Here is a 15298-nt window from a genome sequence, read left to right on the forward strand (position 1 = left end):
TATTAAACAGTGAATGGGTCAACCAAGAAATCAGAGTGGATATCAAATATATGGAGACAAATGAAAATGAAAAACAATGGTCCAAAATCTGTGGGATGCAGCAAAAGTGGTTCTAAGAGGGAAGTTCATACAATACAGGCCTACCTCGAAAAGCAAGAAAAATCTCAAATAAAGAATCTAACCTTACACCTAAAGGAGCTAGAAGAGAAGAACAAACAAAACCCCAAACCAGGAGAAGGAAGGAAATAATAAAGATTCAAGCAGAAATAAATGAAATAGAAACTTTTTAAAAATATAGATGAAACCAGGAGATGTTACTTGGGAAAGATCAATAAAATTGATAAACTTTTAGCCAGACTCAAAAAAAAAAGAAAAAAGAAAAAAAAAAAGTCAGGGTGCCTGGGTGGCTCAGTCAGTTAAGCATCCTACTTTGGCTCATGTCATGATCTCGCGTTTTGTGAGTTCGAGCCCTGTGTTGGGCTCTGTGCTGACAGCTTAGAGCCTGGAGCCTGCTTCTAATTCTGTCTCTTCCTCTCTCTGTCCCTCCCATGCTCATGCTCTGTCTCTCTGTTTTTTAATAATAAACATAAAAAAAAAAAAAGAAAAAGAAAAGAGACTCAAACCAAACTAGAAATGAGAGAAGAGAAATAACAAACAACACCAAAGAAATACAAAGGTTTATAGAAAATATTATGAAAAATTTACATGGCAGCAAATTGGACAACCAAGAAGAAATGGATAAATTCCTAGAAACCTACAGCCTCCCAAAACTGGAGGAGGAAGAAATAGAAAATTAGAATGGACCAGTTACCAGCAATGAACTTGAATCAATAATCAAAAAACCCCAACAGAAGTCCAGGACCAGACAACTTCTTAGGTAAATTCTAAAGATTTGAAGAAGAGTTAATACCTATTATTCTCAAACAATTTCAGAAAATAGAAGAGGAAAGAAACCTTCCAAATTTATTCTGTGAGGCCAATATTACCTTGATACCAGAATCTGATAAAGACACTACACAAAAGGAGAACTACAGGTCCATCTCTCTGATGAACAACATATATGCAAAAATCCTCAATAAAATGTTAGCAATCTGAATCCAACAATACATTAAAAACATTATTCACCATGATCAAGTGGGATTTCTTCCTGGGATGCAAGGTGGTTCAATATTTGCAAATCAGTGAATGTTACACATCACATCAACAGGAGAAAGGATAAAAAAACCATATGGTCATTTCAAGAGATACAGAAAAAGTATTTGACAGAAGTACAACATCCACTCGTGATAAAAACCCTCAACAAAGTAGGTTTAGAGGGAACATCCTTCAACATAAAAAGGCCAACATAGGAAAAACGCATAGCTGACATCATACTCAATGGGGAAAAGCTCAGGAACAAGACAAAGATCACTCTTCTTCAGTAAGTTTGCAGGCTACAAAATCAATACACAGAAATCTATTGCCTTTCTATACACTAATAATGAAACATCAGAAAGAAATTAGGAAAACTATCCCATTAACAATTGCACCAAAAATAATAAAATACGGAGGAGTAAACTGCACCAAGGAGGTGAAAAGACCTGTACTCTGAAAAGTATAAAACTTTGATGAAGGAAATTGAAGATACAAATAAATGGAAAGATGCTCATGGATTGGAAGAATTAATGTTGTTAAAATGTCTATACTGCCCCTATCAAAGCCGTCTACAGATTTAATGCAATCCCTATCAAAATACCAGTAGCATTTTTCACAGAACTAGAACAATCTTAATTAAACTTTGTGTCGACCCACGAAAGACCCCAAATAGTCAAAGCAGTCTTGTAAAAAAAGAACAAAAGTGGATGTGTCATAATCACAGATTTGAAGTTATACTACAAAACTGCAGAAGTCAAAACAGTATGATACTGGTACAAAAATAGACACATAGATCTATGGAACGGAATAGAGAGCCCAGAAATAAACCGACAGATATATGGCCAATTAATCTTCAACAAAGCAGGAAACAATATGCAATCTGGAAAAGACAGTTTCTTCAACAAAAGGTGTTGGGAAAACTGGACTACATGCAAAAGAATGAAACTGGACCACTTTATTACACCATACACAAAAATACACTCAAAATGGATTAGGGACCTAAATATGAGACTTGGAATCATCAAAATCCTGGAAGAGAGCACAGGCAGTAATTTCTCTGACCTTGGCCATAGCGGCATTTTTTCTAGATATGTCTCTTAAGGCAAGGGAAACAAGCAAAAATCAACTATTGACTACATCAAAATAAAAAACTTTCATGCAGTGAAGGAAACTGTCAGTAAAACTAAAAGCCTACAGAATGGGAGAAGACATTTGCAAATGACATATCTGATAAAGGGTTAGCATCCCAAATATATAAAGAACTTAAACAACTTGACACCCAAAAAAGCAAGTAATTCAGTTGAAAAATGGGCAGAAGACATGAGCAGACATTTCTCCAAAGAAGACATCCAGATGCTCAACAGACACATGAAAAGATGCTCAGCATCAGTAATCATCAGAGAAATGCAAATCAAAACCACACTGAGCTATTACCTAACACCTTTCAGAATGGCTAAAATTAAAAAACAAAAGAAACAAGGGTTGATGAGGACATGGAGGAAAAGGAACCCTTCCTTGAGCACTGTTGGTGGGAATGCAAGCTGGTACAGCCACTGTGGAAAACAGTATGGAGATTCCTCAAAAAGTTAAAAATAGTACAACCCTGTAATCCAGTAATTGCACTACTGGGTATGTACCCACAAAATACAAAAATTAATTCAAAGAGATACATACACCCCTATATTTATTGCAGCATTATTTACAATAGACAAATTCTGAAGCAGCCCAGTGTCCATCAATAATAGATGAATAAATAAAGAAGGGGTGTTTTATATACATGCATATATATATGTGTGCGTGTGTGTGTATGTATATGTATATGTATATGTATACGTTACTGAGCCATATAGATGAATGAACTCTTGCCATTTGCAACAACATGGATGGATCTAGAGAGTATAATGTTAAATAAAATAGGGCAGTCAGAGTAAGACAAATACCACAAGCTTTTACTCATGGAATTTAAGAAAAACAACTGAAGAAAAAAGATTAAAAAAAAAAAAAAAGATACAAACCAAAAAACAGACTCTTAATTATAGAGAACAGACTGTTGGTTACCAGAGAGAGGGGAGGTGGATGAGGGATGGGTGAAATAGGTGGAGATTAAGAGTATACTTGCTTAATGAGCAGAGTAATGTATAAAATTATTGAATCACTGTATTGTGCACCTGAAGCTAATATAACACTGTATGTTAACTGTACTGGATTTAAAATAAAAGAAAAAAATGTACTGTGCCTAATCTATTGAACCGTAAATTTCAAAATAGAAACTGTATACACCTCCCCACTTTTAAGATGGGTATTTCTTTTGTAATCTTTTGATTTATTACGTTTTATGTTTCGGAGAGCCTGGGTGGCTCAGTTGATTGAGCATCTGACTTTGCCACAGGTTGTGATCTCATGTTTTGTGAGGTTTGTGAGTTGAGCCCCACATCAGGCTTGCTGCTGTCAGCCCAGAGCCTGCTTCAGATCCTCTGTCCCCCTCTGTCTCTGCCTCTTCCCTGCTTGCACTCTCTCTCTAAAAAAAAAATCAACATTAAAAAATTAAAAAAGTTTTAGTAGGTAGGGCTTCCTAGTAGTAGTGTTTTGAGGGAAAATTTAAACAGTTGAAGAATATAATGTGGTAGTCAGAAAATGAAAGTTTAGTACATGTAGAGCAACCAAAAGAAAGTAATGTAAGAGAGTACATACACTTGGAGTATCCTCACGTGTTTTAAACACACCTTCCCCCTACTGAAAACTAGGCTGGCAGAGAATGGGGAGTGAGTCAGAACTGAAAGGTGACATTTGGTCTTGAACCAGAGTCCATATTAGTGGCATTTCATTAAATGTATAGTATATATGTATATCATGGATAAAATGTGCAGATGGGTTGTTATTTATAAATGGAAAATGAAAGTTCTTATATTTCCTGAATTAGTTTAACCAAACGTTTGAACTCATTAGGAGTGTCCCATCAAACTTCTTAATGTAGTAAACTGTGTTTGCATCAGGGCTATTTTTCTTTGATCTAACAATGTTGGGAAACGGGCTGCCTGGATGGCTCAGTCAGTTAAGCATTGATTCTTTATTTTGGCTCAGGTCATGATCTCTTGGTTCGTGAGATTGAGCCCTGCATCAGGGTCTGTACTTGACAGCACGGAGCCTGCTTGGGATTCTCTCTTTCTTCCTCCCTCTCTGACCCTTCCCCACTTGTGCTCTTGCTCACAAGCTTTCCTTCTTTCTCCCTCTCAAAATAAATAAGTAAACTTAAAACAAAAAAAAAAAAAAAGAATGCTGGGAAACAAAAAGTTTACCTGAATAATATGCATTGGGGTTGAATATATTCTCAGAGACACAACACTAATTTTGATGAAACCCGCTATGGACTTAGCCGTGATACATATTCATATTGTTCTCACCTTTATTTGCTTCTCAGAGCCTTTAATGTGTTGAGAATAATGGATTTTGCATTCACTTGCTTCATGTAACAAATATACTTAAAACATTTTCTACCTGTGTTTTCACATTCTTTAAGATGAATCCAGAGAGCAGAACTAATCTTTGAGTATTTGCTTATCTAATTATATTAGACAGTTTTCTTCTATATGTTGAAAATTTGAAGAAAAGTAGGTAATGATTAAATCCCAATGTAAATCAATCTAGATAATGGTAGTTAGGATGAGAGTAATGTTTCAGCAGTCTGGAAGAGTTAATAAATTTAGTACTTCCTTTCCTGGGCTTATTAAATGTCTGCTACACAACCTTCAATAAGTTACTTCAGCTTAGAACTTCTTTTCAAAATTCTTGTGCGCACCCCCCCTCCCCCCACATAATTCCATCAAGTGCTATTATTGGTGAGGTTGAGGGATGAAGGAAGAGAGGAGCTGTTTTTCTTTTTGATTGTTTAATTCAGAAATTTATAGTAATTTAAAAATATAATTAGGGTTGTTCCATCATCTGCATTATTACCTCTAAACAGATGAGGCTAGAAAAATTGTTTTTGGCTATATTAATGGATTTTACTCATTTTTTTTTTTAATTTTTTTTTTCAACGTTTATTTATTTTTGGGACAGAGAGAGACAGAGCATGAACGGGGGAGGGGCAGAGAGAGAGGGAGACACAGAATCGGAAACAGGCTCCAGGCTCTGAGCCATCAGCCCAGAGCCCGACGCGACGCTCGAACTAACGGACCGCGGAATTTTACTCATTTTTAAAAACAACTTTTTTGGAGTATGATTCCTGTACCATACCATTCACCTATTTAAAGTGTACAATTCATTGTTTTTTTAGTATATCCACAGATGCGTGCAGCCATCACGACAGTTTTAGAACATTTTCATCACCTCACAAAGAAACCTTGTACCATTAGCTGTCACCTCCCTATCCCCAACCTTTCATCTCTAGCCTTAAGCAAACATTCATTTACTTTCTGTTTCTATATATGTCCCTGTTTTGTACATTTCATATGAATGGAATCATATTTTGTGTGGTCTTTTGTGATTGACTTCTTTCACTTAGCATGTTTTCAGGGTTCATCCCCATTGTATCATGTATTAGTACTTCAGTCTTTTTTTTTTTTGCTATACATATTTTTAAATTGTAAAATGTACCTATGACTTGTCATTTAAACCATTTTTAAATTTTTTAATGTTTATTTTTGAGAGAGAGACACACAGCGCGAGTGAGGGAGGAGCAGAGAGAGAGGGAGACACAGAATCTGAAGCAGCCTCCAGGCTCTCAGCTGTCAGCACAGAGCCTGATGCTGCGCTCAAACCCACGAGCTGTGAGATAGTGACCTGAGCTGGAGTCTGATGCTTAACCCACTGAACCATCCAGGTGCCCCTGGGTGGCCTGTACATTTAAACTATTTTTAAATGTACAATTAAGTGACATTAATTATAGTCATTATATTGTACGGCCATTACCACTATTTATAAAACTTTGTCATCACTCCAGACAGAAACTCTACCTACTAAGCAACAACTTGTCATTCCTTTTCCCTGCAGCCCCTGATAACCTTTAATCTACTTTCTGTCTATATGAATTTGACTTTTCTGGCCACCTTCTATAAGTAGAATCATACAGTATTTGTCCATTTGTGTCTGGCTTTCAGCATCTTCAGCATTTTTTCATGTTCATATTGTAGCCTGTATCAGAACTTCATTCTTTGTTATGGCTGAGTAATATTCCACATTTGTTTAATTATTAGTGGATGCACATTGGGCTGTTATGCTGCTATAAAAATTTGTATACAAGTTTCTGTGTGGACATTATGTAGTAATTTCTGTTGGGTACATACTTAGGAGGGAATTGCTGGGTTGTATGGTAACCATGTATAATCAATTGAGGAAGTATCAGACTTTTCTAAAGTGACTGGACCATTTACACATTATTATTTTTAAATCAAGGTATTCATTAATTTTGAGCTATTTGCCTCATTAAAATAATATTACTTCCCATATCCTATTTAACAGCATGTTTATTGGATAATATATTTACAGAAGGACATAAAACAAATGTGGTTTGATGAATGATTATAAAGCCATCATTCACATAACCACGACTTTGGTCAAGAAATAGAACATGGATTGCACACCAGATCTCCCTTAGTGTTATGGCCTGATTACATCTTCCTTGTGTTTTCCCCTAAGTAACTAGTATTCTGACTAATAGTTTTGCCAACTATGTTTATATGCATTATGCATTCAGTTTTGTTTGATTTTGAACTTTATAAATGTAATGACAGTGTGCATTTTCTTTGTCTTCTTTTACTCAGCATTATGTTTGTGAGGTTCATCCTCTGCAGTTTTTTCATTTTCCACTGCTGTCTTTTGTTGTATGTTGTCAGAGCTAGTACTTGAGCATATTCAGAAGTATCTCACTACTATGTCTAATATGTTTGTGGTGAGTTTGACAGTAGTTGCTTGTTATAAAGTTTTTGGAACTTCCCCCCGTTATTCAAATGTTTCTTTAGTTTTTCCCAATGATATGAATATCATAGAGATAAAAGTGAGGGAAATAGGGAGTTACATTGGACTGGCTAAATATGGTATTTATCTTTATTTTTTATTGCTCTGCACGGACAGTAACATTTTGTTGTGTTGCATTTAAGCTGTGGTCAGGATGCGTCTCTTGGCCTTTTGAAGTACTTTATTTTTAACTATCCTTAACTTGTAAGAATATGTGGGTAGTAGTTAGACCTGATTCACTGTAGATTAGCGTCTTGGGCAGTGTAGGTTTCTTATTTGAATGAATGATTGCTTTTGTGACTAAATTTCTATTATAACTTTAAAAGGAATCATGAAATACATAAATAACTTAGTGACCCTCATTGTTAGAAGTTTTTAAAAATTTAGGTGGTTTTCAATAGATTTGAAAGTTATTCCAGAAATGAAAGCAGCCATGGGAAAAACAGTTTGGAAATGATGTAGTTTTAAAACCCTATAAAAGTACTCCAGATTAAACAAATGTCTCCTGGCCCTCCTAACGTGAAAAAAAATAAATAAATAAGAGCCAAGTAGAAAACACTTCATTAAGCCTGTTAAATGGCTGTATTAATTTTTCTTGAATTCCTCTATTTGTCTTTAGATGATATAATAACAAAATAATGTAATTATAAATTGTAGCAGTTGTGTATTTGAAAACTTGCTGATTGCACTGTTGATTTGTGGATTTTATGATACCAGTTAGTGATTTGTGTCTCTTGCTAGAGCTCCAAGGTTAGGGCAGGCAGGATGTAGATTTGTAGTTCTTTTATTGTATGTAAACGTTGTTGATTCTTACTAATTAAAATTGTTTTGGGATAATTCTTTAATACAGTATACAACCTAAAATGCTTTTTGGAATTGATATTTTGTCAATGGCACACTTACTTTTTGCATGAGCCCCCCTTAAAGGTAACATGTGAAGTTGTTGAATGTATTCCATTTTTCATGTTAACTGCTCAGTCTGTCCACATACCTAACTTCAGGCCTTCCTTATCATGTCTGGCCTGAATTATTGCAGTAGCCTCATAATAGATTTCTTTGTCCAAGACTTTTCTTTTCCTTTTTAGTCCATCTTCCACTCCAAAATGATGTTTTAAAACAGAAGTCCGAGAGTGTGTCACTATCCCCTGCCGCCTGCCCCCCCCCCCGCCCTTTAAAACCCTTCTCTGGCACCTTCTTGCCTGCACGGCAATAAAGTCCAAGTCTCTCCCTGGCCTATGGCCCTTTGAGATTCGTCTCAGGCCTATGTTTCTGCCTTATTTTCTGTTCTTTCTTCTCTGCACATTAGATGCTATGAGATTGTTTATAGAGTTCCCCCCAAATTCTGTATTTTTCACACTTCTCTCCCTTTGCATAGTGGTTTTTTCAGGCCAGAATACTGCTTTCACTTTTTCTGCCTGTGAAGCTCTTGCCCATCCTTCAGAAACCAGCACAGGTTTTGAACCTCTGTAAAGCCTTTTCTCATGCCCATCTTCCCATAGTCTCTTGTGCATTAATTCTGCACCCTGTGTTTCTGTTGAATTTGTCACGGGGTGTCATTGATGTGGCTTTCTTACCTACCGTGAACTGCTTGAAGGCAAGGCCTGTGTCTCAGCTCAAGGCTGGCTGTCAGCTTTTACCATAATGCCTAGAAATAGAGATGGGTGCTCAGAAAATACTGGTGGAAATATCTGGAATTGGAGTTGGAACTCACTCTAATGATTTTGATTATCTTTTTCACATTCTCCTGTTTTTAATGTAGCACGGGTGATTTGAGCCCATTTGGTCACTCATCTTTTATTTTCTAGGATATGTAGATTATTCTTTCTGATCAGTAGGTAGTCAAGATGTGCACAGAACCACCACACCGTAAACAAAACTCACTCCACAGGGCTTATCATTGACTTTGAACTTGGTGTAAAATCACTTCCTGATGTCATGGTAAATGTTTTATATTTTAAGTAATGTGGTATTAATCCAGAATATGGAACCCAAAATAAGTTTCATAAGTCACACTTGTAAGCTATCCCCTAAGGCTTTTGTGATTAGTTCTTTAGTCCAGTAGTTAAGCGTCAGAAATGGATGTTAAGTATTCATTCCCTTCATTGATGACTTCCTGTGTTTAATAGTAGGATTAGTCTGTAATTGTATTCTCTTTTCTACTGTTGGTAAAGTTTATTATATTAAAATGCTGGGTAAAATGCAGTGTCTTTTTCATGGGTACTAATGGAAGTAGCTGATAGTGTGAAGTGATGGAAACATTTTATTTCTAAACACTTTTCAGTTTGCAGTTGATTTCTATTACTCTAGGGGACTGATCCTTCACAGCTGTTAGAAAATGTAAGTGGGTTCCTCTCCTGCTGTGCAGATCTTTCCTTGTTTGGGAACCTTTGATGGCACAGTAGGGGCTTTTAAAAGCGTCACAAATGTAAGACAATTTATACTGTAGTAAGCATAGAATTTTGTTGTTGCTTTTTATGGCAGAAAATTGAAAGTTAAAAGTAAATGGAGGAGAAAGCTGCTGAGCATGGTGTGCTTGTGAAAGCAGCCTTTTTTGAGTTAATAATGTCATCTCTTCTGATTATCTGGACTTTTTAGTTTTCCTTTCCTGCTTCTTCTACTCCAGATTCTCTTATTGGTGAATTGAAAATAAACGCAGGATAGATTGATGAATCACAGACAAGAATTAGCACACATCCTGTCTTGATTAATGCCTAGGTTAATGTACTGGGGGAGGATGTAATCAGCATTCGCACAGTAGAAGGAGTGTATTGAATAGGTATGTGTTTTGAACTGAAGTGTGTACTTATTTCAGAAATATTTCTCCACGTACTCTGCGAGGCCTGGTTGTTAGCACATTGCTGAAAAAAAGAAAGCACTGTGGCTGAAGAAGGTGCTTCTTTAGTACCTTTTTATTCTCATTTATGCCTTTACTACTTAATATGGAGATTAGAGCTATCACATCGGAATACTAACCTTAGCAACAGATGTGATCCTGAAGCACGTTATACATTTTACCAGATGTTCCATTTCTCTTTAGGGCAAACTTCTGGTTAGTTTCTTGTATCAAAAACACTGTAAGGAATCAGAATTTAAAGTTTATTTTAGACATACTCTGATTGTTTATAAATAAGAGAAACAAAAGGCACAGTCTTTTATAACCTGAAAGACTGGGTGATTTGCATAACATCAAGTAAGTTGTGCTGGAGCTACATTTTGTAACTATTTTTCTAGTTGATATTGCGTCTGCTTTCTTTATGGACAAGTTTGGGAAATATGTATATTTCAAGAAGTACCTCTTGTGAAACAAATAGTAAATTAGTATTCTTTGTTGATTGTGCTGCATGTATTTATGATTTGCATATTCCTTCAAAAGAACATTTGAAGCAGATAGGAGTTCTTGCTAATTTGACAATTTAAACAATTTATAATTGAACAAATTGTGGATATTCTTAATCATAACATCTGCAGGATGTTGATTTATAAACACTGTAAAATGCTGTGTTGTTTTCATGCTATGCATACTTCCTGTAGTGTATGCGTACAGTTCAAAAGAATTATTTTCTTATCTATTTCCTTCAATCTTTGAATTTTAGCACTAGTCATAATTTTGAGTCTAGAAAAGATTTTGTGATATTCCACATTTCTGTGTTTTTCCTTCCCATCAATAATGGTCTAGCAGTTTTATGTAACATTAAGGAGTGCTGTTTTATAAAAATAGCAGTAGCATCTAAGGAGAAACGTATCATCTTGTTTGGAAAGACAGGAATAAAATAGCCGCAGAGTAATTTTAAAATGTGTATTAATTGAGAAAAGGGAAGAACCACACTGTCTTTTCTTTTGGAAATTTTGCTTTATTTGTGTTCATTGTACATCTTCACTTTAGGGGGAAATTCAGCAAGAATAGTTTTAAAGTAGATGTATTATTTCAGAAGATACACACTCTGTTCTTTCACTTGGAATCAAATATTTTGGAAAAAGCCCTCATGGCTGCAAGACTTCCATCTGGTGAGAACTTGATCCTTTCCTCCCAGTTTTATCTTGGCTCTCTCCAGTGGTTGTAGCATAAGAGCTTCTCTTTGAGATTAAAACAGAACAAAGGTAGGCTTTTGTTAATAATCAAATGAAAGTTTATAGATTTGTGATTAGTTCTTTGTCCAGATAGGAAGTTATTAGAGACCAGTCATACTTTACATGTTTAAACTCTATTTTACAGTTGTACTTACACTAGTGGACAATTGCTTATACTTTCCTTGTCTATAAAATGGGAATAATAACAGTATCCACGTCATAGAACTGTTGGGAGGATTATCACAAATATATGTGAAGTATGTAAGCTACCAAAAAATATGGGCTATTGCTAGTCATCTTGTGGCTTAAAAAAAATAAATACAGATAGCTAAAATTAGAAACAGTCCAGCATATGTAACCTGCATGGTTATATAAATCACTCAGTGCAGGTATGATCTTAGCATTTATAAAACAGCAACTTCACTATAGCCAGAGATTATGTTTCTGCTTTTGTCCAATTTTTGGTATTGTTTTCTTATAGCCTTTTCTGTGAATATTGATGCCAGTCATTTTCTAATTAAAAAATTGTATGATTTAAATAAACATTTTTAGATTATGTCTCCCATTCCTGTCCACACACACCATTGCCAAATTGAGAAAGTTAAGTAGAAATTGTTATGGGCTAACAAATTTTATATGTTGTTTGTGTCCTCTAAATTTTATTTGTTGAAGCCCTAACCCCCAATCTGATGGTATTTGGAGATACGAGCTTTGGGAGGTAACTAGAGTCAAATGAAATCCTGAGGCTAGGATCACAGTCTGATATGACTCAAGTCCTTACAAGAAGAGATATTGGAGAACTTGTGCACTCATTCTCTCCACCATGTGAGGACACAGGGAGAAGTAGGGCAAGCCAGGAAGAAGGCTCTTACCGGGAACTGAAAGAGCTGACACTTTGATCCTTGGACTTCTCAGCCTCCAGATCTGTGAGAAAATAAATTTCTATTGTTTAAGCCGTCTGGTGTGTGGTATTTTGTTATGGCTGCCCAAGCAAAATAATATATAAAGAAGTGAAGCTCAAAATTGGAGTAAACAGGTATGAAGTAGGGTAATCTCTCATACTAAGGAGATAGAAAGGGCATTGGGACAATGAAAGGGCATTCTGTTTACTGTTTGGGGTGTGGCTCTATCTGCTTTTGTTTCTGATAGAGCAGATGTCTACTGATGTTTTTGTTTTATGATGCCATCTGTAAAAGTTATTGTTTAGTAGATGGTAGGTACTGTGAGATCTTTTGACCTTAAATATTCATGCAAGTTTAATTTCTCTGGACAAGCATTTAATGTACTAGTCATAATTCAGTGTCACATGATTATCGTCTGAACAGGTCTCTTTGGAAAAGTTCATGCATCACACCTATAGCAAACAACATATCATATCATTTCATTTTTGTAGATCCTTGATCAGGTTGTTGAATAGAAGTAATAGGTGATTGGAAGGTTAAGATTTTCTTCCCAAGAAATCAAATATCTCCTGCTCAAGTGGCTTCATACCGCTCTGCAAATCATTAGTAGATTCCATTTTAATTTTGTAGGGAAGGTAAATTTATTAGGTACAAACACTTAGAATATTTTTTACCTTTTACATATTGTGAGTAATTTAACCAGAGTATGCACCTTCTACTTTCTTGAAATGTGACCTGCGAAATGTTTTGTGAGGGCATTTGATGTGTGCTGCCTCTGGAGACAAGAATTTTTTTTTTTTAATTTTTTTTAATGTTTATTTTTGAGAGAGAGAGAGACAGAGACAGAGCATGAGTAGGGGAGGAACAGACAGAGAGGGAGACACAGAATCTCAAGCAGGCTCCAGGCTCTGAGCTGTTAGCACAGAGCTTGATGTGGGGCTTGAACCCACAAACTGTGAGATCATGACCTGAGCTGAAGTCCGATGCTCAACTGACTGAACCACCCAGGTGTCCCAACAGGAATTCCTCTTTCTAAGGAGTTTTTGTTGTCTGGTTTTGAGAAATCCTTGGAGAAAGTGTCTCAAACATTGCCTAATCTATATAAAAGTAAAGCAGGAGAGAGATGCTTGGAAAGAAAGACATGGTGGTATTGAAATCAAATAAAGTGGCTATTTGCTAATTATCGTTACTAACTTTTTACAGCTTCAAATGAGACACTGTTCACTTAAATTATGCTTTTGACCTCTGTGTTTCAACCTGATTGCTAAACTTCCTTTTCCCAGTGAAATGCTTGAGAAGCACTCTTCTCATCTTTCCAGTACTTTCTTAACTCAACAACCTTTGACTGATTTTAATTTTGCATTTTGCTGAGAGCTTAGTGTAGCTTGATCCCTTCAGTGTAATGGACAATTCTGTAGTAAATGGACCCTACTTTATGCTCTTTGATCTGAATATAGCCTTTGACGTTATGAATTTGTCTTCTGGATCCTCTGCTGCAGTTCCATAGGAACATCTGGTTTACCTCTTGAAATGCTTCTGTTACTGAACTCCTCAAATTCTTGTATCTCTTTTGCTTTTTCTCTCCCTATCTTATCTGTATCTTTAAACTTAACTATCACTTTTGTGAGCATGTGAATTTTGTTATGAATTGAAGAACAGAATGTACTCTGTTTGAACTTTTAGCTCTTGCTAATGTCTTTCTTTTTAAATGTTTTTTTGAATTATAAAATTTATGGAATAATTTTTTAGAGAATTTGGAAAACAGGAAAAGGTATTCTTCTTGTATCTCTAATAGTGATTGTTAATGATTTGGTATATTTCCTTCAACTTAGAATGTTTTTTAAAATTTAAAGAGCTTAAAAATTTTAATTTTAGCATTTTTACCTTTTGTGTCTTTTATATTACAGCACATATAGTGATCTTGAATGATCTTCATTGTTGTTAAAGCTGTACTGTGAAAACTCTTAAAGGCATGAAGGTATCACAGTTAAATCTTCCTTTCACCAGAAATATTAAGTAGTTTCTAATTTTTGATGGCCACTTAATAGCGTAACTTTTTTTGTTTTTCAAAATTTGAATTATCTTACCACTGATTTCTAGCAGAGGAATCAGTTACAGGGCGTAAATATTTTTATGGCATATTGAAAAGAATGTGAGTTTGTTACCTGGGAAAGGCAGCTTTGAGTCCTGGTGGTTACCTTTTTTTTAAAAAAAAATTTTTTTTTTCCAACGTTTATTTATTTTGGGGACAGAGAGAGACAGAGCATGAACGGGCGAGGGGCAGAGAGAGAGGGAGACACAGAATCGGAAACAGGCTCCAGGCTCTGAGCCATCAGCCCAGAGCCTGACGCGGGGCTCGAACTCACGGACCGCGAGATCATGACCTGGCTGAAGTCGGACGCTTAACCGACTGCGCCACCCAGGCGCCCCAGGTGGTTACCTTTTTTATGAACAAGTTACTTATGGGACAAATGGAAACACTAATACCTACCTTAATATGAAATATGGGGAGTATCTGATTTAATCATTGAAATGTAATAGGTGCTCAGTAAGTAATTAGGAATTACCATGAGACAACTATTATTACTGTGACTGCCTGAAAGTAGGTTTTATTGACTTCTTTTTTTTTAAGTAGAGAAAGGAAGCGAGCAAGTGGGAGAGAGGGCAGAGGGAGGGATAGAGAGAATCCTAAGCAGGCTCCCCACTCAGTGCAGAGCCCAACATGGGGCTTGATCCCACAACCCTGGAATCATGACCTGAGCTGAAATCAAGAGTCCGATGCTCAACCTCATGAGCCACCCAGGTGCCCCTTACTGACTTCTTGTGTCATTTTCCCCTTTTCCTCGAAGTTTTTGGTCATTCATAAAACTTTTTCAAGTGGTGGCATCATGTCATCAAAACATTAGTGTATATAAAAATATATGGTGACTTTTTTTTTCTTTTTTTTTGGTAAATCGATAGTTTTTCCAGGACAGATTTGAAATAATACTTTCCGAAGAATTATTTCCAAAAATAATGTATTTTGTAACTAAAAATGGTCAATTCCCAACTGCCAGAGCTTCATTGATAGTACTGCTTTTTGTTTTTTAATGTTTATTTTTTTACTTTTTTTGAGAGAGAGCAAGTGGAGGAGGGACACAGAGAGAGGGAGACAGAGACTCCAAAGTGGGCTCAGTGAGGTCAGCGACATGGAGCTCAAACTCATAAACCATGAGATCATGACCTGAGCTGAAATCTGGAGT

The 15298-nt window shown here is 36.0% G+C and overlaps 1 protein-coding gene across 1 annotated transcript in view; it reads left to right on the forward strand.

The window, feature by feature from the left end:
* The window catches only part of EIF3H (eukaryotic translation initiation factor 3 subunit H), a 98184-nt gene that overhangs the window by 53348 nt on the left and 29538 nt on the right, over nucleotides 1-15298 (forward strand). The gene's annotated exons all lie outside the window — the stretch shown is intronic.

The sequence above is a fragment of the Acinonyx jubatus genome, chromosome F2 (assembly GCF_027475565.1).
Source record: "Acinonyx jubatus isolate Ajub_Pintada_27869175 chromosome F2, VMU_Ajub_asm_v1.0, whole genome shotgun sequence".
NCBI lineage: Eukaryota > Metazoa > Chordata > Mammalia > Carnivora > Felidae > Acinonyx > Acinonyx jubatus.